A 26,947-nucleotide genomic window follows, 5' to 3' on the forward strand; every position below is an offset into this window, starting at 1 on the left:
AACTTTCAGTAGAAACCGTTTTACTCTGTGATTATCACTCTATATTCACTTTTTCATTTGATTTTCTTCCCTGGCTGAAGCCACTGACAAATGTTAAATAGAAGCTTTAAAGAAATCATGCAGGAAGTCATTCTATTTTTGACCATTTAATATGACAGAAGCACCTCATCTAGGTGTGGGATTTCCATCAAAAATCCTTAGTTGTCTGACAGTTTCCGTCATGAATAGATGTTAAATTTTGTCAATGGCTTTTTATGCATGCATTAAGATGATCATGACTGTTTTCTTCTATGAATGGGCAAAGTACATCGACTATGTTATAGAATTTAAAATTGGGATCAATTTGTATGACTGAAAAATTCTATTTTGTCAAGATGTACTATTCTTTTTTATACCGTGTCTCCAGTTTGCTAATATTTTAAGGCTTTTTGCATTTGTGTGCATTTTCTTTCTTTCTTTCTTTCTTTCTTTCTTTCTTTCTTTCTTTCTTTCTTTCTTTCTTTCTTTCTTTCTTCCTTCCTTCCTTCCTTCCTTCCTTCCTTCCTTCCTTCCTTCCTTCCTTCCTTTCCTTTCCTTTCTTTTCCTTCCTTTTCTTTCTTTCCTTCTCTTTCTTTCTCTCTCTCTCTCTTTCTTTGTTTTTTCAATGTTACCTTTATCTTATTTGATGGGGGGTTGAGGGGAGAGACTGAGAGAGTCCCTCTCCTCTGGTTCACTACTCAAATGCCCGAAATGGCCTCTGGCTGGAGTCTAAGCAGGAGCTGGGAATTCAACCCAGGTCTCCCACATGGGTGGTTGTAACCCAATTACTTCACCACTGTCCCCCAGGGTCCTCATTGGCAGGAAGCTGAAGTCAAGATCAAAGCCAGGCTTCTAACCCAGGCTCTCTGATATGGAATGTGGGCATTTTAACCCCTAGGCTAAACTCCCATCCACCACACTGTATTTCATGTGAGGTTTATAAAACTGACATCAGTTCTTCACTAAACGTTTGTCAGAAATCAGCATAGAAACTGTCTGATACATGGGGATTTGCCTATGCTTTAGGGGATGGGAGGTTATTGACTATAAATTAAATTACTTTAAAAGATATAGGGCTGTTTAGGTTTTCTTTATCTTATTTGATCCATTTTGCTAATTTGTATTTTTCAAGGAACTTTCCTATTTTATCTAAATTGTTAGACATATAGTTATATATAATATTCCCTTGTTATCCTTTTTAAACTCTTTAGGATATTTGGAGATGCCCCTTCTAACATGCCTGATTTGGGCAAGTTGTGTTTTTGCTGTATTTTTATATCAGGTTATCTGGAGATTTTTATTTTACTTACATGTTCATTCTATTTCACTATTGTTTGGTCATTGTCTATTTCAATTACTTCTGCTTATGTCTTTACTTCCTTCTTTGTATTTTCTCTCAATTTAACCAGTTCTTCTTTTTCTTTCTTCTTAAGTCAGAATTGTATAACCTTGGCTTTATTTTATTTATTTTCCCACTTTCCCAAACTTTATTTTTTGTTTATTTATTTATTTTTTTGACAGGCAGAGTGGACAGTGAGAGAGAGAGAGACAGAGAGAAAGGTCTTCCTTTGCCATTGGTTCACCCTCCAATGGTCGCCGCGGCCAGCGCACCGCGCTGATCCGAAGGCAGGAGCCAGGTGCTTCTCCTGGTCTCCCATGGGGTGCAGGGTCCAAGCACTTGGGCCATCCTCCACTGCCTTCCTGGGCCACAGCAGAGAGCTGGCCTGGAAGAGGGGTAACCGGGACAGAATCCGGCACCCCGACCGGGACTAGAACCTGATGTGCCGGTGCCGCAAGGCGGAGGATTAGCCTAGTGAGCCGTGGCGCCGGCTCCCAAACTTTATTAAAGAAAACAGAGTGGTGGTAAATCTCTAGGACGGAGTCAATTTCCTGGGATGCCTCCCATGATAAACACATGCCAGAAGTGTCGGTGGTACCCAACTAGTAAGAGGGGAGAAGCTGAACCCAAGAGTTCATCTTCCCACTTTCCCCAGTCTGTGGTCTGTCTTTGGGTGGGCAGTAATCGCCTGCACAGCTACAATGGCTTTGTTAATTTTTGTCTGAGCTCTGTCAGCTCTTCTATATGTAGCAATCGCAGAATCTGTGCAGCTTCGTGAAGAAGTGCGTCTCCTGTGTCAAAGCCAAGACTATGTTTGTCTGCAGCAACAGGGAAGCCCTCTTTTGTTTGATTTGCTTTTGCAACTGCATCCTGTATCAGGCACTCTTGAACCAAAATGCGATTGCCTTAAGCATGACCAGGTAATCGTCATGATGCTGAATCTGAAGCAGGTTAGCCAAAGCCATTACTCCAGCCTTGAAATCAGGATTATTTACATCCAAACTGATCAATGGCTCTGCATTTTTAGTTGCATTGTCAGCATTTTTTGTATTATCAGGTACTAAGGTCCTTGTATTTTTCAGCATTATCTCCGTATTCAAATCTAACAGCTAAACCAAGAAGCCAGTCAGTTGCAGTCAGTTGCGTCCTGTTGATCTTGAATCTTGAAAGGACAGTTAACATCTTTAAGATACTTCAAGATACTTCAAGCCAAATGATACAGTTTCTAAATTCTGTTTCATCTTTGCAGTTGAAGTCAGCAGGGTTGTGATAGCCCAGAGCCCTCAGCTTGCCTGGAACATGGTCCCTGCTTCTCGCTCTGGTCCCCACCCCGGGCCTCAGCCGGCAGAGGAGAAGTGAGGAGCTAACATCGGTTTTAAACGTCTCATCTCTAAGTACTATTTAAACTGATTTCAGAAATTTCAATACATTGTGATTGTATCTGATTGGTTAATTTTTAAAATTTATTTGAAAGGCAGAGGTGCAGGAAGAGAGAGAAAGAGATCTTCCATCCACTGGTTTACTCCCCAGATGGCTGCCCCAGCTGGGGCTGGGCTAGGCTGAAATCGGGAGATAGGAAATTCTTCCACGTTTTCCATGTGGGTGGAGGGGCCCAAGGACCTGGGCCATATTCTGTGCTTTCCTAGGCGCCTTAGTAGGGAGCCAGAGTGGAAGTGGAGCAACCGGGACTTGAAGTGGCACCCATATGGCATGCAGTTGCTGCAGGCGGCGGCTTTACCAGTCACTCCACAACGCTGGCCCCTGTGTTAAAATACTTCTAAACTTTCATTCTGATTTATTCTTTGGCACATGAATTGGATGAAAGTGATTCTTATAAAACATCGCAGAACTTTCCATATCTTTTTATTATTGATTCCTAATTTAATTCCATTGTGGTCAGAGAGTGTTTTCTTTATGATTTCATTGCCTTAAAATTTATTGAAAATTGTTTTATGGCACAGATATAGCCTATCTTTCATGGGCATTCCAAGTGAACTTGAAGGCTGGGTGAAGGCTGTTCTATAAGTTCAGTTTGATTGCTGTGTAGTGCAAATCTGTGTCTTTTTATGTTTTGTCCATGACTGAAGGAAGTGAATTTAAGTTTTCAACTATGTTGTTGGATTTGCTGTTTCCTTTATGTGTTGAGCTTCAGGTGTTTAGAGCTGTGTTTCTAATTAAACTGATGTTTCATCATTAATAATTAATATTCTTTATTTCTGACAATATTTTTTGACTTACATTAAGATAGCTTTTATAGACTTATGATTAATATTTTCATGCTACATATTTTTCCATCCTGGTACTTTTAACCTGTCTACATTTGTATATTTAAAGAGTGTTTCTTGTAGATAGAGTTGTGGCTTACTGTATTTTCTTTTTTTAAAGATTTATTTATTTGTTTGAAAGTCAGAGTTACACAGATAGAGAAGGAGAAGGAGAGAGAGGGAGAGAGAGGCAGAGAGAGGGAGAGAGACGGGGAGAAGGGGGGGAGAGAGAGAGAGAGAGAGAGAGAGAGAGGTCTTCCATCTGCTAATTCACTCCCCAGTTGGCTGCAACAGCTGGAGCTGCGCTGATGCGAAGCCAGGAGCCAGGAGCTTCTTCCGGGTCTCCCATGTGGGTGCAGGGGTCCAAGGACTTGGGCCATCTTCTACTGCTTTCCCAGGCTACAGCAGAGAGCTGGATTGGAAGTGGAGCAGCCAGGGCTTGAACCGGCGCCCATATGGGATGCAGGCACTGCAGGCAGCAGCTTTACCTGCTACACCATAGCACCAGGCTGGCTTACTGTATTTTCATCCATCCTTATGGTCTTTGCTTTTTACTTGTGTTAGAATATTACTTAAAAGTAAATCATAATAGATTTAGGTTTCAATCTATCATTTTGCTGTTTATTTTCTTTTGTCCCATTTGTTCTTCGTTCATTTTTTCCCTTTTTGTGTCTTCTTTTGTGTTAATTATTTTTTAAGTATTTCATTTCATCTCCACTATTTGCTATATCTTTGCACTCTAGTGTTTGCAATATGTGCCCTCAACATATCACAGTGTGATGTCAAATAATATCAAGCCACTGTATGAATAAAGCAAGAAGCTTTTTAAAGTTGATTTCTACTTCTCTGTCCTTTTTTGCTCTGTTGTCATCTATGTTTCACTTACAATACTTTATAAATCCCATACACGCATTGGTGGTATTTTGGTCTTGGTCAACTATCTTTTTCAGAAAGGTTTATTTATTATTTTTTATTATTTTCACTTCATTTGAAAGGCCAAGAGAGAAAGAGGGGAGAGAGAGAGGGATTGAGAGATCTTTTACTCCATGGTTCACTCTCCAAATGCCTACAACAGAGAGAGAGAGAGAGAGAGAGAGAGAGAGAGAGAATATGACTGTTCTTATCTGCTGTTTCACTCCCCCAAAATACCTGCAATGGCCAGAGGTGGGTCGGGCTGGAGCTGGGAGCCAGGAACTGAATCCAGATCACTTTAGGTATTAAAATTGAACACATGTGGTATTGCTTTGATAGTGTCTCATATGTCACCATAAATACGGAGGGCTGACTGTGTGTGTTTAATTTCTATTTGGCAATAGCAGAAAGCTGGATTGGAAGTGGAGCAGCCGGGTCTCAAAATGGCACCCATATGGGATGCTGGTGCTTCAGGCCAGGGCGTTACCCCGCTGTGCCACTGCGCTGGCCCCAAATTTCTTAATCAGTTTTGAAGCATTCCCAGCTAACATTCCACCCATTCCCATTCTTCTTTCTACTTCAGACCTCGACTGTCTGAATAGTCACTATGCTCCATGGACCTCGGAAGCTTCTTTCTCTATTTTCCAACATTTCTTCTCTTCATACATTTTCTACTGACCTATTTGATACTTTCATGACTCTCCTCTGCTGTTGTGTCTATTTTCTTATTTTGTTCAGTTTTTTTCTTTTAAATTTAGCGGCAGAAATAAAATGTTTTTACTTAGTTCCACCGTCACTGGTTTATTCTGTTTTAAAATTGAATTCTCTGCTCTGAGTTCATCAGGTGCTTTTGTAATTTTGGTGGTTGGTGAGTAATACTTTGAGACATGATTTTATTTTCACCTAGAAACAAGAGTAAAATATTATTAATTTAAAGATATAGGGGACCCATATACGTATATACACTTAAGAATTTTCTGTGTACAAAGAAAGTATGTATATACATCTCTATGTAAACAAAAGGAATTTACTGGAAAAATAAATTCTACTTCTTTCCTGTGAATTTCTTTATCTTATTTATTTTCTTGAGCACTTAACCACAATTACTTTAGTGTCTATTTTAAATAATCCCAATGTCTGGGTCACTGATGTTTTTGTTGTCTGTTTTTCCCTGAATTGTCCCTCTATTTCGTCCTTTCTCCTGGCATGCCTGGTAATTTTTGGTTAAATGCCCAATGTTTTATCCAAAAAAATTGCTGTGACTCTGTCGCTTCCGAGAGACTTGAATTTCCACCTGGCAAACAGTTAAGGTAGAGGTAGACACTCTTCGCTAATCAGCTCCTGAGGTCATTTGTGGCCGGATTTCATTATCCAAAGGCTTTCTGTCTGTCTTTAGCCTTCATGCTCGCTGTCTTCAAGAATTTTTCCCTTGCAGGGTCAGGGATCCAAAGATCTCCTTTCATTTTGCAGTGTTTCTGCCCCACCCCCTCCCCCCCTTTAAGATTTTATTTTATTTCTTTGAAAGGTAGAGTTACAGACAGAGAGAGGGAGAGACAGAGAGGTAGGTCTTCTGTCTGCTGGTTCACTCCCTAAATGGCTGCAATGGCTGGACCTGGGTCAAGCTGAAGCCAGGAGACAGGAGTTTCTTCCACATCTTCCACACGGGTGCAGGGGCCCAAGCACTTGGGCCATCTTCTACTGCTTTCCCAGGCCACAGCAGAGAGCTGGATCAGAAGTGGAGCAGCCGGGTCTCGAACCAGCGTCCATATGGGAGGCTGGCGCCACAGGGGGTGGCTTAGCCTACTATGCCACAGTGCCGGCTCCTGTTTCTGACCCTTTGAGGCCCAGATTAAGGCCCTTTCTTGAAGAACACTGAGGGCTTCCCATCACTCAAATGGTAACGTATTTATTGGATAAAGACCACACTTAGAAATCTCTGAGACCCGGCCTTTCTCTTTGCTTTGCACTGTGAGTGTGCTGAAGCACAATGATTTTAAGATACTAATAACCCTTTTAAGAATACAGCTGCATGTGTCTGATGTCTTAGTAAAGGATCTTGGGGCTGGCGCTGTGGTACAGCGGGTTAAGCTTCCTCCTACGAAGGCAGCATCCCATGAGGGTTCCAGCTGCTCCATTTCTGATCTGGCTCCCTGCTAATGTGCCAAGAAATGCAGTGGAGGATGGCCCAAGTACTCGGGACCCCTATTCCCACATGGCAGACCCGGATGAAGCTTTTGGCTCCTTGCTTTGGCCTGGCCCAGCCTCGGCCTTTACAGACAGTTGGGGAGTGAACCAGCAAATGGAAGACCTCTCTCTCTCTCTCTCTCTCTCTCTCTCTGCAATGCTGCCTTTTAAATAAATAAATAATTCTTAAAAGAAAATAAAGAATCTTATAGTCTTAACCTTGACTTCATCTTCATCCAGAAACCAGATTTCATTGTCCTGGTTTTGGAAGTTTTTGCCTGGAGCTATCAAAATGTCAAACACTTATCTTTTCTAACACAGCAATTCCTGGTTCCTTTCCATTTTTCCTCAATTCTACCAAAAAAAAAGTTTCTTCTTTAATTAATCTGTCTCTGCTTATCTTTTATCGCAGGCATTTAGAAAAATTCAGTTAGGGTTTTCTATTTTCTACTTGGAAATGGCCCCAGTTAGATTCATCAGTTCATTGGGTAGCCTCCGTAATTGCTACATTGTTACAAGCTGGGGTCTTGCTCGCTCTTCTGCTAGGAGTCTCCACCTTCCAGAGAGTTTTCTTTGTAAGTTCTCTCCAAGAGTCTTCTAGAAGCTCTTGCAACTTCCACCACCAGCCTTTCAAGGCCTGTCCAGCTTTTGCCCATGTTTTCAGTTTCTGCTTCCAGATACCAAATTTTGTTCTGGTTTGCTGCGGCTGCAGATCAACCCACTTCAACACCTCTCGTTTTACAGACACAATATGTGTTGTAAAGAATCCAGTGCGGGCCGGTGCTGTGGCGCACTAGGTTAATCCTCCACCTGTGGCGCCAGCATCCCATATGGGCGCCGGTTCTAGTCTCGGTTGCTGCTCTTCCAGTCCAGCTCTCTGCTGTGGCCCAGGAAAGCAGTGGAGGATGGCCCAAGTGCTTGGGCCCCTGCACCCACGTGGGAGACCAGAGGCACCTGGCTCCTGGCTTCGGATCGGTGTAGCTTCGGCCGTTGCGGCCATTTGGGGGGTGAACCAGCAGATGGAAGACCTTTCTCTCTGTATCTCTCTCTCTCTCACTGTCTGTAACTCTATCTGTCAAATAAATAAATAAATCTTTTTTTTTTTTTTAAAGAATCCAGTGCATTCAGTATTCCGCACTTGGACAGAATACTTGGAAAACCACACTTCCCAGGATGTACTGGGTTGGGGGGTGGGTCTCAATGACATGAAAATAAGTGTCTCTGTTTTTCAAACTCTGGCGAAGGATGAAAGTAACACTTGACATGATGTCAGAATGGCCACCAGCTTATGAAAAAAATACTCAGCAATGTTTGTTATTCATTAAGGGATGCAAATTAAAATCACCGAGGAATATGAGGGCATTTTAAAAAGTTAATAGAGAATGATAGCGAAGAGCTGACACATTTAGAATATATACACCCAGTCGCTCCTCCACATCCGTGCCTTCTATAACCACGGATTCAAGTAGCCACGCACTGAAACTGTCTACAAGCAAAACAATTGCCTTTAACTGAAGATATCCACTTGCATTTTCCTTGTCATTACTGTCTAAGCAGGACGGTTAGTCTAACAACTATTTACATAGCGTTTCTATTGTGTCAGGTAGTATAAATAAGCCGGAGGTGATTCAAAGTATACAGCAGCTGTGCTTGTCTTGTAGACAAATACTACGTAAGGGAATGGAGCATCTGTGGATTTTGGTTTCTCCTTGGGAGGAGGGTCTTGCAAGCATTCCCACTCTGATGTTGGGGACAGGTGTACACAAGTACACAGTTGGAGCAAAGGTGTCAGGGCTGGTGAACCGAACTTAGCACGCTTCCCAGAGTTGGTTCTTGAGGTCCACTGAGTTTAGTTTCCTGGGACAAAAGATCCTTGACATTCCAAGTCAGTGTCATTGACATGTACCGACTACTAATTAATAACGACCACAAGCAGCATTTTGTACAAAGTTTGCTATTGTGCATGATCACATTTCATCTTGCTACTTATAGCTACTTTGCTACTTATAGCTACTATAATTATTCCCACTTTACAACACGAAGATGGTCAGATTCAGAGATAAGAACTCACAAGCCCAAATGCCCAAGGCCAGTAAGAGAGGGCTGAGTGAGGACTTGGGATAGATGCGTCTCACTCTGGTTATGCGGGTGATCTCTGTATTTCATCCACAACTTCATCTGTGCATCAAGATTTGCCAAGGGGGCTTTGGTTACCTGTTTGCCATCCAGAAAATGACAAATAAATTGCTACTGAGGCGACAGAAGCTGCAGCTTTCATTTAAACTAAGGGGTCTGAGGGGGAAGATACTGAGGTTGTCAACTGCTCTCATCTGCCTGCCACACTCGATGGAAACTCCTAGAAATATCCACTGTGCACATCACCGGACAAGGTGTACAAAGCTCAGATTATAAGAATTGGGGAAGTGGGGCCAAGACGAGAAAAAACGGTAAAAATACAAGACAGTGAATATTAAATGCCAAAGGTTTGGTGCCCGCAGAAGGTGCCACAGGCACTCCAGAAACCACGCCCAGGCAACAAGCCAGGAGGTGCAGTCAGAGAGGGCACCCTGATTAACTTGTAACGCTGGCTGGCAATGCCAATGCCTGGACTCGCTTGGCAGCCGAAGCAGCCAGTGGAGAGGCGATGGCTGAGCTGTTTGGACGAGATGCTTAGAGGCAGTGCTGGCTGCTTTGTTCCCCTGATCGGTGTGAGAATCTCCACATGTATCTTTCCTTTCATTCTGGGCTTTGGAGGCATCTGAGCTGGTGAGCTTTCTGCCTCCTAAGGGGCAAAAAACTAGGGGCCCTGGAAAAGCGCAGGTTGTAAGGCAAGGCTAGCTTGCTCCAATAAGGCGGGTTGTTCCTTCTCCCTTGGCACGTCTTTGGGAGGAGCAGGAAGGGACAGTCGGAGACCCATCTTGATGTTCTCTCTTTTTGTGACCACACACACCTTGATTGCACTGTGTTTTGGGAGGCAGACTCTTAAGAACTGAGAATGACAGTGGGAGGATCCCACTGCCCTTGAGGCGTGGGGTATGGGAGGGAGAGGAGGGGTCTGAGGGTGCAAGATTTTAGAAAGCTCACACCTGTGTCCCACCGTCCTAATCCACCTTCCTGGAATCCATTCTGTGACCTTGGAAGGAGAGGTGGAGGCCAAGCCACGTGTCCCGCGGGGCTCCAGGGGAGTGGGCTCAGGGCAGGCAGGCACCGTCCCGCCTCAGAGGTGCCTGCCGGGGCTGGGTTCGCAGACTCCTTCGCCCCCTGGGGTCGCCCTAGTTTCCGCCGCCGGCCCCTCCACCTCGGAGCCCCGCCCTCGTCCTGGGCGCGGACGCAGGTGTCATCGTGGCCCTGGCGTGTGCGTCTTGGGGACGAAGTAGTTAAAGCAGGGGGCTGGGAGGGGGGCGCTTGGGCGAGTTGTCCAATACGGAGAAACAGCAGTTTGGCGGAGTTAACGTGGGCAGCTCCTCTGGGGAGGGAAGCGGGGCGCACCGACTGCCAAGCTCCAGCTCGCCCCCCGCGCGTGTGCGCCCGTGTGTGCGGCGCGTGTGTGTGTGTGTGTGTGCGCGCGCGCCGAGGCGTTCCTCAGGTTGCGCTGCCTGGAAACCGAGGGAGCCATTGGCGAGGCGGAGGGGTGGGGGTGGGGGGTCCCCGACCCTCCGAGCAGCCGGCGGCCGCGTGAGCTCTGCAGCCCAGCTCCTTGCGGCGCGCCGAGGCGGAGCGGGGATTTTGGTGCGGGCGGCCGCGAGGCCCCGGGGGGCGCGCCGGGGAGGAGCCGGGGAGGAGGCCGGAGCTGCATGGAGTTTCTAGGGCGCGCAACTCCAGCGGGGCCTCGGCCACTGGGCTCCGGGGCGCAGCGAAGCAGCCGCGCACATGGGCTGAGCCCGCGCGGCCAGCGGGAGCGGGAGGGGTAGAGGTGCGCGCGGTGCAGGGGGTGCGGGGCACGCGTCCCCAGACGGGAGCAGAGGACAAGGACAGGGAGGAACGCGCTCAGCTCGCGCTCCGAGCCGACGAGGGGGCTCGCGCCGGCCCCGGCGCGCGCGTGGGGAGCGGCCCGGGGGCGCCGTGGGAGCCGGCGGCAGCGAAGATGCCGGCGCGGAGACGCGGCTGCCGGCTGGGGGTGTGAGCGAGAGGCTGAGCGCTGCCCGCTCGGAGCCTGCGTTCCGCGCCGCCCCCTCCCTGCGGGCCTCGGAGGAAGCCCCCGGCGCCGCGCGGAGGCGCCTCGGCAGCCGGGCTGCGGGGCCCCGGCCCAGCGAGAGGTGAGTGCCGCCGCCGCCGCCGCCCGCCTGCCTGCTTGCTCGCTCCCTCGCCTCGCTTTTGCCTCCGTCCTCGCCCCCCTCCACGGTGCCCCAACCCGGGGCTGTGGCGGGCCCCCGTCCCAGAGTGGGCGGGCGAGCGGCCACAGCGCCTTCCCATGACCTGTTGGCACCGGCACACGGCACCCACCGGGCGGGCTGGGGGGGGCCCATCGCGCCACCTTGCCCTCCCTGGCGCTGCCTCCTGGCCGCCCGCCCGGGGGCGTGAGGCAGGGGCAGGGCCGCGCGGCTCACTCGGGTGTCCCGGAACTGTGCGGGCTGGAGGCGCCGGTGGCCACCGGGCTTGCGCGCCTTTGGGGGGTGGTGGGCAGGGGGACCCGGAGCCGCACCGCAGCGCAGGTGAGGGCGCGCGGCGGCATCCAGGTCTCCGGGAAGCCGGAGTCATGGCTACCGCGGGAGGCGGGAGGCAGGGTTCCCTCCACCTCCTGCCCTCAGCGCGGGCTCCTCGCCCTTTTGGACGTTCGCTCCTCGCCGCCAGCCGCCGCGGGGTCGGGCGGGGGCGCTGGGGAGGCTTCGGGCAGCCCCTCCTGGGACGTGGTCCCTGGGCTCCGAGCAGCCGCGGATGGGTCGGGCGCCCGCGCCCGGGTGGGCTCCGTGCGGCTCTCCCCGGCGGTGTGGGGGTGCCGGGGCGCCAGCCTCCCCGAACCAGCGCGACGGGGAGTGAACTTCCCCAGACTTGGCCTGCGGGCGCCTAGGCAGCAGCAGCAGCAGCAGCAGCAGCAGGTAGTTCCGGGTTGGCCTGGGGGCCAGGGCGAGCGGAGGACGCCTCACCCCGACGGGCGTGGGTGCCGAGTGTGGACCCGGAGCGCGCGCAGCCTCCCCCCAGCCTCTCTATTTCCCACTACTCCTTTTTTTTTTTAATCCCCCCACCCCACCCCTGGACAGAGGAGGGTGAGAGGAAAGCGCTTTTTCTATCTTGCATATGTGCCCAAGCCCCCAGCGCCCAGGTGAGGCTCTGCCTGCAGTTCCTTGGGTGCCAAGACTGGGGCGCTATCCCCAGACCTTGAACCTGGTTTTTCGGGGCGGGGGGGGGGGGGGGAGAAAATCTGCTTGGCTGGCCGGAAGAACAGCAGCCCCAGTGCCAGCCGGCCGCGTGTGGCCGTCTGTTCTGCTCAATGTCCATAGTAAGTGCCTTTCCGAGTGGCCCAGGGCAGCTGCTGCAGCCGGGTTGAGATGACCTGTGTCATGAATCGGCAGGCGCCTGCTCTGTGTTTGTCCAGACACACACACATGGCAGGTGTGCGCTCGTACTTTCGAGTGCTGCTTTTTCCACCGCTGACCAAAAAGCAGCTGGGTTTCCACCCAAGCATCAGAGCTTGGGGAGGGGCCGGGAAGCCAGTTGGTAGGCAATTGTCTTGGGGCTGCAGCAGGATCTGCCTGGTCATGGAAAGCAGAGTCCAGTCCTCTCCCTTGGCCACTGGTGGCTTTGGCTGCGTAATTGTGCGGGTGAGAAGAAGAAGGTGGAGCCCTGGCTTTTGGTTGCTGTTACCTGTGTGCCCTGCTGCGCGGTCCTGGGCTTGCAGCTCGGTGGCCACACCCAGCTGGGGGGTTCCTTCCTGGGATCCAGGAGCTGTGTAACTTTGCTGATTCCTCAGGCTGTCAGGGTTGCCCCCCACGGATGCCCCCTGGTTGCAGGGGAGCTGTGCTGTCTCCCTGACTTGGAGGCTCCCGGCGTTTGAGTTCCCTGCAGACCTGTTTTTTTTTTTTTTTTTCCACGACACTCACTGAAAGCCAGGGAGGATGGTTGTGTTTGCTTAGAACTTGGTCCACGACGCTGAAGTTGGTTACCGGGGGTTATTCAAGTGGAGTGAGGAAAATAAAACTCTTTGGAAATTCAATCCCCGGGATGTTTTATTGGAGGAGAGCAAAATCCTCTTAGAATTATTCACCAAGATCTCACCTTTTCTTGAACTCTGAGAGTCGCGATTGCCAGCAACCAGACCTTCAGCCAGGGTGCAGGACAAGGGCTCTTGAGGAAGAAAATAATTCTGTTGAGCTGGTTCTGTTGAGAAGGTGGTGGGCAAGCTTGGTGGAGACCCCAGCCTCCGTGTTCTCTGTGAGGGGAGGAGGTGGGCATTAGGGCAGGGTGGGGTGTTGTGACAGCTGCTCTCCTGTGTTCAGTTTAACATGTATCTCCACAGTGGAGGCACCTGATCAGTGTTTAAATATTAGGCAGGGCTGACTTCCAACTAAGAAATTTCTTTTCCATAGCAGCTGTGCCCTTGGGGTGTCTGAGCCGGCCCTTGAACTTGTGGCTGCACCTGTTTGTGCAGGGGTGTATTTATCGGCCCACTCTTGGCACTCACAGCCTGTGCAGTGCCTGCTGCATGTCAGAAGGGGGCGCTAGTTGTTGTTTTGAAAGAAATTCCGGCTCTCCTAGAACTTTGGGACGTTTACGGCCATTGGAGACCCTCTTTATTCACATTTCTGAGGCTCCACTTTTGTGCCAGACACTTTCACACATTTGAGCTCATGTAATCCTCATCTTTCTTGTAGGGGAATTGATACTAAGGGAAATTAAATAGCTTTCTTGGAGATGTATAGCACGTGGCCGGGTCATGGCTTGATTCTTTTTTTTTTCTTTTGACAGGCAGAGTTAGACTGTGTGTGTGTGTGTGTGTGTGAGAGAGAGAGAGAGAGAGAGAGAGAGAGAAAGGTCTTCCTTCCATTGGTTCACCCCCCAAATGGCTGCTACGGCTGGCACGCTGCACTGATCTGAAGCCAGGAGCCAGGTGCTTCCTCCTGGTCTCCCATGTGGGTGCTGGGCCCAAGCACTTGGGCCATCCTCCACTGCCTTCCCAGGCCACAGCAGAGAGCTGGCCTGGAAGAGGAGCAACCAGGACAGAACTGGCGCTCCAACTGGGATTAGAACCCGGGGTGCTAGCGCTGCAGGCGGAGGATTAGCCTTGTGAGCCGCGGCGCCGGCCATGGCTTGATTCTAAGGGTCTGGGTTTCTGATTCTGCGTGCAGAGCTCTTTCCACACTGATTGTTTATGGTGTGAAAGTGATTTTTTTTTAAGACTTATTTTATTTACTTGAAAGACAGAGTTAACAGAGAGAGGTAGAACCGGAGACAGAGATCTTCTATCACTGGTTCACTTCCCAGATGACTGCAACGGCCAGAGCTGAGCTGATCCAAAGCCAGGAGCCAGGAGCTTCTTCTGGGTCTTCCATGCAGGTGCAGGGGTTCAAGTACTTGGGCCATCCTCCACTGCTTTCCCAGGCCATAGCAGGGAGCTGGATCGGAAGTAGAGAAGCTGGGACTCGAACCAGTGCCCATGTGGGATGCCGGCACTGCAGGCTGGGCTTTAACCAGCTGTGCCACAGTGTCAGCCCCGTGAAAAATGTTTTATGGTTGCCTTTGACCTGCAGGGACTTGTTTAGAATCAGACACACGATGGGTGCCCTGTCTGCTGATTGAGTGAATTTTGGTGTGTGTCACATTCTCCGTTCAAGACCCAGACCCAGCAGGAGCTGTGACTTGTGCAGTGGGGCTGGGGAAGGGGTGGAAGTCCACACCGCATGTGCCTGCACCGCTGGAGCCAGGTGTAGCGTTGAGCTCAGATTGGTTATAGGTTTGGCTATTTGTTATAGGTTTGGCTATTATAATTTATGTATTTTTCCTGCACATTACCTTTCTGTGCATGGGATGGGTGAATCCTTGCCCTTCATTGGAGACTTAAACTGATGGAGTCAGTGTCTGCAGTGGGCACTTGTGATATGGAACCGTTGGGCAGTGCAGCGGGCAGTAGCCTCTGATTCGTGTTGAAACAGTGTGGCTCTTAAGTAATGAAGCCGTCCTTCAAGATTGGAGGCGTGGGTTGGGTGTTTGGCACAGCAGCTCAGAGGCTGCTTGGGGTGCCTGCATCCCCTAGTGTGGTGTCTGGGCTGGAGCCCCTGCTCTGCCGTCCACGCCAGCTTCCTGTTAGTGTGCATGTCAGGAGGCAGCAGGTGATGGCTGGGGTAGTGGGTCCTTGCCACCCACTTGGGAGACCCAGATTGAGAGCCCATCTTCTGGTTTGGCCTGGCCTAGTCCTGGCTCTTATGGACATTTGGGGACTGAAACAGCCCATGATTCTCTCTCTCTCTCTCTCTCTCTCTCTGCCTTTCAAATAAACAATAATAAATAAAATATACTATAAAGAAGATTGGGGGCTGGTGTTGTGGTATAGCAGGTAAGGCCTCCACTAGCAGCCAGCATCCCATATGGGTGCTTGTTCTTGTCCTGGCTGCTCCACATCTGAACCAGCTCCCTGCTAGTGGCCTGGGAAAACCAGTAGAAGGTGGCCCACGCATGTTGGAGACCCAGATGAAGCTCCTGGCTCCTGGCTTTGCTTTGGCCTGATCCTGGCTGTTGCAGCCATCTGGGGAGTAAACTAGTGGATGGAAGATCTTTCTCTCTCTCTCTCTTGCTTGTTCTCTTTCTCTGTAATTCTGACTCTCAAATACATAAATAAATGTTAAAAAGAAAGATGGACAGAGCACTGGTGGCTCTCTCAAAATGCCCAATTTGAGGGCAGTTCTGAATGTGGTCAGCAAGGATGAAAATGACAATATAATTGTTGTGTCTAACCTGGGGTTTTCAAAGTCAGTTATGTTTTAATCCCTTTGTACCTTGCAAACATGTATGCCTGTTAGGGGACATGGATAGAAGGATGAAGATGGCATAATTCACAGATCGATGGGGGAGCAGGCCCAGGTTAGGGACACACGTGGGTGAACAGAGACGGAGGTTTGCAAGGCTAGGATGGAGGCAATGTTTGTGAAGTGGTCTTCCTTGGAGGGACACTTCCCTGCAGAGCACAGGCTGGGAGGGCACAAAATACACTGTGGCGTGGCGGCTGGTGGTTCTGGGAACTTAACAGTGTAGGCAGGCTGGCGCCGCAGCTCACTAGGCTAATCCTCTGCCTTGCGGCGCTGGCACACCGGGTTCTAGTCCTGGTCGGGGCGCCGGATTCTGTCCCGGTTGCCCCTCTTCCAGGCCAGCTCTCTGCTCTGGCCCGGGGGGGCAGTGGAGGATGGCCCAAGTGCTTGGGCCCTGCACCCCATGGGAGACCAGGAGAAGCACCTGGCTCCTGCCATCGGATCAGTGTGGTGCACCGGCTGCAGCGGCCATTGGAGGGTGAACCAACGGCAAAGGAAGACCTTTCTCTCTGTCTCTCTCTCTCACTGTCCACTCTGCCTGTCAAAAATAAAAAAAAAAAAACAGTGTAGGTAGAGAAGAAGCTGGCATGAGAGACAAGGGCCTTTGGTCAGGACCAGCGGTGCCCCCTTCAGGGTAGGGGTGACCTGGTCGGGTGTGGCTGGCGTCCGCTTGCGGGGAGAATGGACTTGGCAGTGAGAAGACTAGACTCAGGGACAGCAGCAGGGCCTCCGAGGCCGAAGGGCAAGCCGGTGTGAGGAGTGCACGCTGGGAGGAAGGAAGAGATGGATTTGGCAAGCATTTGGGGAGTTGCCAGTTAAGGTTCTTAGGAGGCGAACAACAGAAATGGACTCTGGCTGTCAATCAAAGCAAAGAAGAACATGTCTTAGAAGTGTTGCTGAAAAATGGCCTGAAGCTCCAGGACAGGAGATGGGCAGCCCAGGGGATCTTAGGGGCAGAAAGGGACTGCAATCTCTCCTAGGTGATGCTATGGAGATAAATGTCCTACAGCCTTTTTCGTTATTATTGCTTTGTTGTTGTTATAGTATTACTGTGCTACGTTCAGAGTGCTCGGATGCTGTATCTGATTGGCATAGCTTTGGGTTTTCCTCCCTAGGGGTGGCTTTCTGTAGGGTCATCAGGATGGAGAGAGGTTGTAACAGGGATCTGGGACGCTTCTCCCAGAGTGATCTTGCGGTGTAGATGTCGAGTGTGTCCTGCCCAAGAGGGAAAATGGGCAGGATTTACGTGTTGATGTGGGAGTAGAATGAAGGGAAGGGCTGAGTGTGTCCACTGGGGTCCTGGGTTAGGTCATAGGGTGGAGAAACAGAATCGGTGTCCGGCCAAGGCTGGGTGGACTGGGTTGATTTCCTGCTGGCAGGGCTGTGGGCAGCCCTTCGATGACCAGGCTGTGGGAGAAGGTGACAGCCTATTTTTAGAAGTCTCATTAGGGGGCTGTACTGCTGTGAAGCTGGCCTGTTTAGTAGGTTGCTTTATCTCATGCCCCACAAAGCTGGCTACCTTGGAAATAGCTCAGTCATCCCACCAATGTGTAGTGAGCCTCTTGCTGTAGGTGAGGTCGGCAGTGGTGTTCTCAGACTCCAGCTGTGTAAGATACAGTAAAAATACAGAAAGAAAGTCACAGGGTAGGTTGTGGATTGTGTTCGGGCAGTGCTTGGCATTCTTTATCAGAGTGCCTGGGTTAGTGTTCTTTTTTTTTTTTTAATATTTATTTATTTATTTGAGAGGTAGAGTTACAGATAGGGAGAGACAGGAAGGTCTTCCTTCCGTTGGTTCACTCCCCAAACGGCCGCAATGGTCAGAGTTGTGCCAATCTGAAGCCAGGAGCTTCTTCCAAGTCTCCCACGCGGGTGCAGGGGCCCAAGCACTTGGGTCATCTTCTGCTGCTTTCCCAGGCCACAGCAGAGAGCTGGATTGGAAGAGGAGCAGCCAGGACTAGAACCAGCGCCCATATTGGATGCCGGTGCCGCAGGTGGAGGATTAACCAACCGCACCACAGTGCCGGCCCCCTGGGTTAGTGTTCTGGCTCTGTGTCTGCTTCCTGCTTTTTGCTAATTCACATCCTGGGAGACAGCAGGTGATGGCTCAAGCACTTGGCTCCCTGTCACCCATGTGGAATGAGCTCCTGGCTCCTGGCTTCAACCTGGCCCAGCTGCGGCAGGCATTTGGGGAGTGAAACAGTAGATGGAGGATCTCTCTCTGTTTTCTCTCAGTCTTTCGAATAAAAGGAAAGATATCATTGAGGCAGATGCAAGGACTCCTTTGGGTTGGGTGGGCAAGAAGGGTCTCACTTGTAGGACGATCTGGGGAAGAACTTTTAGCCAGTAGGGGGAGCCAGTGCAGGGCGTCTTAGGTAGAATGAACTGGGAGCATTAGGATGGCTGCTTGTGTGGCAGGAGGTGAGTTCAGAGGCAGGGGTTAGTTCATGTAGGGTCACCGTGTGGAGCTTAGGTTTGATGGTGTTTGGTGGAAGCCACTGAGGGTTTTGAATGGGTTTGTGACATGATTTAATTCATACTTGCAAATGATCAGCCTAACCACTCTGCATTCTGTGTGCACGACATTGGCACAATAAAATGGGTCTTTATCTGTTAGAGTGTAAAATGAAACATAGTGTTTAAGAGTAGCAGCTGGAGAGAAAAATGCTTTGGTGACCTTAATCGAGTGATTTCTAATGTACCAATCAAACGTGGGTGCATTTCTACTATGATTTCAGTTTTGTTAAAACACATGGTGTGGAAGCACAATGGAAAGAAATGGGCCAAAAATGTTACATGATAATTATCCAGTGGTGTTGGGGATTAGGAATTTTTATGATTTTGAAAATGAGCACACCTCTCTAGTTGGAAAAAAATTGCACCGACGTAGACATCGATGACCACAAATGTCTTGAGCAAGATGTTGTGAGAGTATATCTACAAAATGTTCTTTCCCGCCATTTTGTTTCTGGAATTTTAATGCAAAAACCTCTTGCTCAGAAGATAGGAGACTTTCTGTACCAGTAACTGGTGACTCTTGGTTTTATGCTTAAGTTGTATTTTCCGTTGTGAAAGTAAACAATCTTTTTAGAACAGAAATTAAGGCAATAAGAAAATATTACACACACAAAAAACCCCACCATCTGCACTCTTGCTCTCCAGACCATTAACATTTCAAGGGCATACATGGTTGGATTCTTTTCTCTGCATTCGAGTACCGACATCTAGATTTTGCTGAATTTGAGATAGTGCTGTAACAAGCCACCCTGTGTCCAAATTACTCTCCTGAGTTCCTTCCTGTAGCGCCTGAAATCTGGATGACCCATTTTTCCTGTTGAAACAAAGGATCAGAAAACTTGAACATACGTGGAGTCTTCGAAAAGTTCCTGGAAAATATGTCTTATAAAAATTATGCCTGGATTTCAAAAAAGAAACTTGTGGCTAAAAATTTTTTTAAAAATTTATTTCACAGGCACAGAGAGAGGAGAAAGAGGGGTGAGAGAGAGAGAGAGAGAGAGAACAAATGCTCCAATTTGCTGATTCACTCCCTACATGTCCGTTTCTGGGACTGGGCTGGTTTGAATCTAGGAACCGGAAACTCAATCCAGGCCTCGAACATGAGTGACAGGAGCCCAATGACTTGAGCTGTCATTACTGTCTACAAGGGTCTACAGTGGCAGGAAGTTGAAGTCAGGAGCCAGAGCTGGGAATTGAACCCAGGCACTCCTGATGTGGATTGTGGACATCTTAAAGGGTACCTTAACCGCTAGACTAAATTTCTACCACTAAACTTGTCTTTTAATTCTATTTTTCCACAAATATTTTGAGGTACTCTCATATAACTTAGCTAGGAGAAACTGAATCTTACCGTTTTAGTATTCAGACTGTTTACTAAAAGCATAATTTATCCTTATAAAGAATAGAGCAATTAAATATTCATTAAAAGCTCATCTCTGAACATTAAGCATTATTGCTCTAGTATTAGATCCCAAAAAGTTTGTATCATGATTACAAATCACTTACACTTTTTCATTAACAAAAGTTAGGCAACAGGAAAACTTCAAAGCACAAATCTGGGAGCTTAGCTAATTATTTTGGTGACATATTTATAGCAACTGAATATTATCCTTTGAAAACAGGGAAAGGAAAATATTAAATGGAGTGTGACTTGGAGCCCTCGGTGTGGTGTGGAAGGGCAGGATACCCCCATGGAGCAAAGTCTGCCCGGTGGTCTGGTTGTCCAGACAGGGTATGGGGGCTTAAGCGTCAGCAAAGGGATTGCCACAAACTCAGTGTTAGTGTAGGCTTGTGGTGTTGGACTGGAGCCGCATTATCTGACTCAATGGAATTACTACCGGTCCCATCATTGCTTTAATGAAACACATCCTTTCTCGGTGCGCGGAGAAGCAAGCACCTGCTTAGAAGAGAATGCTTGTCAAGTAACAGAACCAGGGGATTTGAGAGGGAGAAGGGACCTCAGTTATCTCATGTCACAGCTGGAGCAGAACGAGGACCAGGGAGAGAGAGAGAGAAAGAGAGAGAGAGAGGAAAAGACATGCTTCCTGCCCGACAGAATCCATTTCCCCACCCTGTGTCCTTTCCCGTCCACTCAGCATTGCCTCTGCATTATTAGAAAATGAGTTCATTTTAGTACACCCAAGAATGAGGAGGGCACTCTTCACCCGATGAAAAACGGGAGGGCTTTTCAGCTATTCCTTGCGAGCTGCCTGTGTACTGATAACAGGCCTAATGACTGTGTCAACATTTTTACAGCCTGGTAAGAAGCCCTCAAACATCGGCACCGCACACCGATGCAGCAGGTCAGCCTACAGCTCTCCCACTGCTTGCTCCGAAAACCAGTTGCTCTGTTTTCCAATCCGATCTCACGCGGGCTGATGATTCATTTTATATACATATGCATAAGCATGTATTCCATATTCAGCAGGGAGTGGTGAAGAAGAATAGCAAGCGTGCATGGGACTTAGAGCCCCTCGGCTCAGCCTGGTTACCTGGGTGCTCCTCCCTGCCCGTGGCACAGAGGAAGAAACCAAGATGCAGCAAGTGACTTGCCCATGGTCCCAGGATAGTCCTTGGTGGAGGAAAGTGACCAACAGTGTCACTCCAGGGCTATTGGGACCTGCTCGATAGAATCTCTAGGTACCCTGAGCCTCTCAAAGACAAGCTCATTTTTTTTTGCAAGAAAGATCAGGATCTGAGTTCTTTAAATCACTTTGAAATAGTTAAATCCACTTTTTCCTTTGGGCAAATTCGTGCCTCTGGAGATGTGCAGAGTTCTCTCTGTGGGTATTTTATTTCTTTTCTTTTTTGTTTAGATTTATTTTATTTATTTGAAAGGCAGAATTACACAGAGAGAGAGAGAGAGAGAGAGAAAGAGAGAGAGACGCTTCCAGTTGCTGGTTTACTCCCCAAATGGCTACATAAGCCTGCGCTGGACCAGGCAGAAGCCTGAAGCCAGGAACTCCATCTGGGTCTTCCACGTGGGTGCAGGGGTCCAAGCACTTGGCCCTTTTGCCACCGCTTTCCCAGGTGCAGGTGCATTAGCGAGAAGCTGGATCGGAAGTGGAACAGTCAGGGTTTGAAGTGGAGCTCCAGTGGGATATCCACACTGCAGCCAGTGGCTTCATTGGCCATGCCTCAGTGCCAGCCCTGGGTATTGTATTTTCATGGATTTTTCCTTTGGGTGCCCCTAGTCTCTTTGTTTCTTGAGTTGCTTGGTGAGAGCAGGTCAGGGCCAAGGTTGTCTTTCCTGAGTGGAGAGCATTTCTCCTTCCCTTCCAACACCCGACCTTCACCTTAGTAGCACAGACAGCTCCCTGCTTGTGAGCTCTGGTAGATCCAAGTAGTGCTGGCTTCCGACCCGGCTCCCGTGTGTGATCCTTAAATAAATACCAGCATTCTCTACTTCTCGACATCCAGAGTAAATGCATCCGTGCACAGCACCCACTGGGGCCCTCAAAGGGTAGAGGCAGCAGGGGGAGAATCAGGTAATTAAAAAGGATAGAAAGGGTGCTGGAAATCTCTCTCAGAGGTCTCCTCGTTAGACTTAGAGGATGAATTATGCAGGGCTGACTCATGGCTCTGCACGCCAGAAGGAACCGAAGCCAAGGAGGGTTTGTCTGGGCCGCCTCTGGCTCCCCACAGTTCTAGCTTCTGGCCTGCGGGGTCCATGTGCTCTGAGATCTCTGCATGGAAGGTGTTTCTGAAAAAGAAAGTTTTGTCCTCTAGTTTGGAAGTTTGCATTGGAGAGAGAGAGGGAGAGAGAGAGGGAGAGAGAGAGAGAGGGAGGGAGGGAGAGAGAACTGAGAGAGAGAGAGAGAGAGAGAGGGAGGGAGGGAGGGAGGGAGAACTGACTGTTAGCTTTCCCTAGGAGTGGTCATGTCTTAGAAGGGTTGGAAAGGTGAAAGTAAGAGGCAGGTACTGATGGGGACAGTGTCCACCCAGAGAAGGACTGGCCCTGCGTTGGTCTTGGGAGGCATGGATACCAGTGATGCTTAGGACACATGGCGGTACAGACGTTTGTGGAGGGACGTTGTCCAGCCTTGGGTTGAAGCTCCAGGAACTGAAGCTGAGATCTTAGTTCAGTGGTTCTCAGATTTGGCTGCATACTAGAATACTCTGGTAGGCACTTGAGAGACTTTGAGCAGTCCAGTCGTATGCTAGAACAGTGCCATCAGGATTTTCTGGGGTCAGGGATGGGACTCCGCCCTGTGGGGCAGTCCAGGGTACAGGCACCCAAGAACAGCATTCCTCAAACAGCTGGGCTGCACATCACCTGGGGAACTTGCCACCTTACAAGTTCTGGTCATCGGGTCTGGCGCAGGCTGTGTGCCTGCGTCTCTAACTAGTTCCACTGATGGCCACTGCTGCTGCCCTGGGGTGAGCAAGAGTTGCCGAAAGGAAACATTTTCCTGACTTCCATGGTGTCATAGCGATCGCTGGCCTCTTGGGTTCAATCGGGCAGGGTTAGAGGGCTGGGACCCTGCTTTCCCCAGCCTCACGGGGAATGGGACGCGCCACAAAGACCCAGAGCAACCCTTACAGAGCTGCGCTCAGAACGAGCAGTCAGGATGTTAGCACGCCAGCATTTTCCCCTGCCCTGGCTCAGGGTGCAAAACATCACAATCAGAAGCTCAGTAAGCTAGAAAGATCTGGACCCAAACCACAGTATTCTAGAAACTGAGACCCAGGGAGTTTTGTGCAGAGTCGCAGATCACCAGGATAGGACTGCTGTGGACCTGAGACCAGGGGGAAGACACCCCATTTGCTCCTGTCGGTGCAGGGGCATCCAGAAAGCCTGCAGATCTAGTCACGTTCAAGGCACTGTGAATCCTGAGACGTGACTTCCCATCCCCTCCCCTCAGCCGCCCCGCCAACCTCAGTTAACAACGCGGGAGCGTGACGGAGTTCTCCGCTTCTGCACTTGGAGTTGACACCTTGACAGATGTTCACCAGCTTGTTTCCAGGTGGGATCAGGCTGCCCTCCTTCATGCAAAATAATTACATTTACCGTTTGCACCCAAGATATATATATATATTTTTCTCCCAGTGTGGAAACAAATAAAGAATGCTCCCAACGTATAGCTTTCTCGGTGCCGTGGTAGCTATGCTGAACCTGTTGTAAGAATAGTTCATAATTGATGCTCGTGGCATTTATCACCCAGCCGTGACGTGTTCAGCCTGGGATGACTAATAAATTGTATTTTGTTGGATCCTTTCTGTTCCTGCCTTTCCAACCCAAGGCACCTGTTTCAGGATGCCAGCATTGATGGGGCTGGTTTCCTGACCATCTCTTTCTGCACCGGAAACTGACTTGAGATGAAGACAGGGCAATGGGTGGGAGAACCAGGGACCTACGAGGGCAGTGCATTCTCAGGGGGAGGGGCGTGTTTCGCCCTAAAAGATTAAGTCTTTAAATAGCATAGACGTCTTAGGGGGCACATGAAAGCTAGCATAAAGATCGAGGTGGTGTAATTATAGCTAATGGTTATGTAAGCCGTCCTTTCTGAACACTTCACATATGTTAACTAATTTGTCCAGCCACCCCACGAGGTAGACGCTGTTATTATCTGCAGTTTTATAGATGAAGATACCAAATGGAAGAGAATGTAAATACAGTCCCCACCCCAATCCTTCCAGTCCTCAAGGGAGTGATTACAAGACCCTCAGCGGATGCTGGAAGTCTTGGCTAACGCCATGTTTTTTTCTCTAAACCTACATATTCACTCTAAAGTTTGCTTTATGAATTAGGCGGAGTAGGAGATTCACAACAATAACGAACGAAACGCAACAGTTCCATCAGTTGGAACATGTTTTTTGTTCGTGTCTTCCACCCTTAAATTTAATGCCTTTTCCATCTCCACCAAGCGCTTGGCACACACTGTGGCCACATTTTTGCCCGATTTCTTTTTCTTTCGTCCTCGCAGTTTTACAGATAGAAGATGTCACAGGGCCGTGGATTTGGTCCAGAGGTTATAACATGCTGCTTGACCTAACATATCAGAGTGCCCAGGTTCAAGTCCCGGCTCCACTCCTAACTCCACCTTCCTGCTAATGCTCACTCCAGGAGGCAGCAGGAGATGGCTCAAGCAGTTGTCTCCCTACCCACCATGTGGGAGACCAGGATTGAGTTCTGGGCTTTTAGCTTTGATCTGGCTGAGCCCCAGCTATTACAGACATCTGGGGGAGTGAACCAGTGAATGGAAGCTCTCTCGATCTCTCTGGCTCCCAAATAAGTAAAATAAAATAGAAGAATAAAAATAAAGGTGATTTGTTCTTACTGTAGATTGTAGCAATCTCAGCATATGATTTTTTTAAGTAAAGATCTTTAACCTTTTCACTTTTTAAAAATGATTTATTTATTTGAAAAGCAAAGTTGGGGGGGGAGAGAGAGAGAGAGGGAGAGAGAGAGAGATCTTCCATCTGCTGGTTCATACCGCAAATGACTGCACCTGGGCCAATCTGAAGTCAGGAGCCAGGAGCTTCTTCCAGGTCTCCCACATAGTGCAGGGGCACAAGCACTTGGGCCGTCTTTCACTGCTTTCCCTGGTGCGTTAGCAGGGAACTGGATTAGAAGTGGAGCAGCATCCATCTGGGATGCTAGCTGCTATGCCACAGTGGTGCTCCCCACATTTGCACTTTAAGGGAGCCTTTTATGGTGTCAGTTTGCCAGCATCACCACTGATGCTCTATGGGGCCACCATTGAGTAGAATTAGGGTTACTTGATTGCCAGCAGTATGATACCAAGACAATTGCCCTGATAACCCGGGCAGCTAATGAGTGAGTTGCAGTAGGGCAGGGTATACAGCCTGGACACACTGTGCAAAGTGATGATTCATTTCCTGGGTGGGGTGGCCCAGGGCCATGGGAGATTTGCTTGTGCTATTCAGAACAACATGCAATTTAGAACCTCTGGAGTATTTATTTCTGACATGTTCCACTTAATGTTTTTGAGTGGTAACTGACCATGGGTAATTAACCTGTGGATAAGGGGACTCCTGTATCTTGCTGGCAGTCACATGTTAACGAGGACTGAAGTTTGACTCATGATTGGAAGCCATGCTCTGAACCTGTTAGGTAAGACAGCCTCTAGAGTTGGGATTTTCTGGAACTTGCACAGAACAGTTGAACACATATTTTTTTTTACAGGCAGAGTGGACAGGGAGAGAGAGAGAGACAGAGAGAAAGGTCTTCCTTTGCCGTTGGTTCACCCTCCAATGGCTGCCGCGGCCGGTGCACTGCAGCCAACGCACCGCGCTGATCCGATGGCAGGAGCCAGGTGCTTCTCCTGGTCTCCCATGGGGTACAGGGCCCAAGCACTTGGGCCATCCTCCACTGCACTCCCTGGCCACAGCAGAGAGCTGGCCTGGAAGAGGGGCAACCGGGACAGAATCCGGCGCCCCGACCGGGACTAGAACCTGGTGTGCCGGCTTCGCAAGGCGGAGGATTAGCCTATTGAGCCACAGCGCCGGTGTTGAACACGTTTTAACACTCTCTGAAGATCGCCTTCTTGGAGCATCCTTGCATTTGAGCATGGATCTTACTCTGAGGGTGAGCCTGTCCTATCTGCTCAGTTTTTGCTTCTCTTGTTCTCTTAGATGTGTCTGTTGTTAGGCCTGCAGTGGGCTTGGCCTAGGTCAAGGACAGATAAGAGTGGGAGCCAGTGAACGGGGTTGCAGCGTCAGCTGGGTAACTGTTGCACCAAGTGGCAGACTTCACCGCCTTCCCAGCTTGGCCACTTCCTCTCTACTGGGCATCCCTGGCTTGCGTTGCGCTAGCCTCCCAGGACCACAGCTGTGCTGTCTGCGTCATCCTTGCTGGATCTTGTCTCCCCCAAGTTGGAGGATCTACATCTGGGAGGAGGACAGGTAGACTCCCTGCACGCTCTGCCACTTCAGGCCTTCCTTGCTAAGCCTGGGTTTTGTGGGATGGGTCCTCCGCCCTTAGCAGGGTTATAGGCCAAGGCTTTGGGGCCTGTTCACTGCTTTGGTCCCCTAGTTAGGCCTGATCTTGATGTTCCTCTTCCTCCTTCTTGCCTAGTGTTGCCACCTGGTTTTCAATCTTCTATCTGTTCTTTTCGACTTTGTAAAAGGGCAGATATGATCGTTAGACATTTTTGAGACAATAAATGCTTTGGATTTCAGATTTTTTGGAATATATGCATATACACAATGAGTTACCTTGGGGATGGAACCCAAGTCCAAACACAGCATTCTTTCGTGTCATTTATTCCTGAAACACACAGACTGATGGCAATTGTGTACAGCATTTTTTCCAGAGCCTACGTTTTGACTGCAACCTAGTGCATGGAGTCAGGTGTGGAATTTTCCGCTCGCAGAGAAGATCTGGGAGTTTGAGTGTTCAGGTTAGGGCTGTTCCCACTTGTGGCAAAAATTTCAGGCTTCGCAGGTTGCATGGTCGCTCCTGCAGCTGAGTTCCGCTGTTGGAGCAGAAGGCGAGCCCAGGTCTGCTCTGTCCTTCCCTGGTCAGTGTATCTGTGTCCAACGCTCCTCTTCCAAATGGCCTCTTCTGTTTTAAAGATGTGTTTGTGTTTATTTATATTTATTTCAAAGACAGAGTAACAGAGAGCGGGCTACACAGAGAGCAAAGGAGACCTTCCATCTGCTGGTTCAATCCCGAAGTGGCCACAGTGGCTGGGTCAGGCCAAAGTCAGGAGCTTGGGGCTCCCCTGGTTCTCCCACAAGGGTCACAGGGGCCTAAGCACTTGAGTCATCTTCTGCTGCTTTCCCAGGCCATT

At 49.3% G+C, this 26,947-nt stretch overlaps 1 protein-coding gene across 4 annotated transcripts in view; it reads left to right on the forward strand.

The window, feature by feature from the left end:
- CALN1 (calneuron 1) overlaps window positions 1-26,947 on the forward strand; it is a 612,973-nt gene that overhangs the window by 112,997 nt on the left and 473,029 nt on the right. Inside the window, exon 1 of one of the 4 annotated variants that reach the window (XM_017342575.3) lies at window positions 10,619-10,973. The exons of 2 other annotated variants lie outside the window; for them this stretch is intronic. The gene's annotated coding sequence lies outside the window, so the exon portion shown is untranslated. Of the gene's footprint in view, window positions 1-10,618; window positions 10,974-11,264; window positions 11,370-26,947 lie in introns of those variants that run through there. One more of the 4 variants, XM_070064500.1, reaches the window with a different exon arrangement.

This window comes from Oryctolagus cuniculus, chromosome 19, assembly GCF_964237555.1.
Source record: "Oryctolagus cuniculus chromosome 19, mOryCun1.1, whole genome shotgun sequence".
Lineage (NCBI taxonomy): Eukaryota > Metazoa > Chordata > Mammalia > Lagomorpha > Leporidae > Oryctolagus > Oryctolagus cuniculus.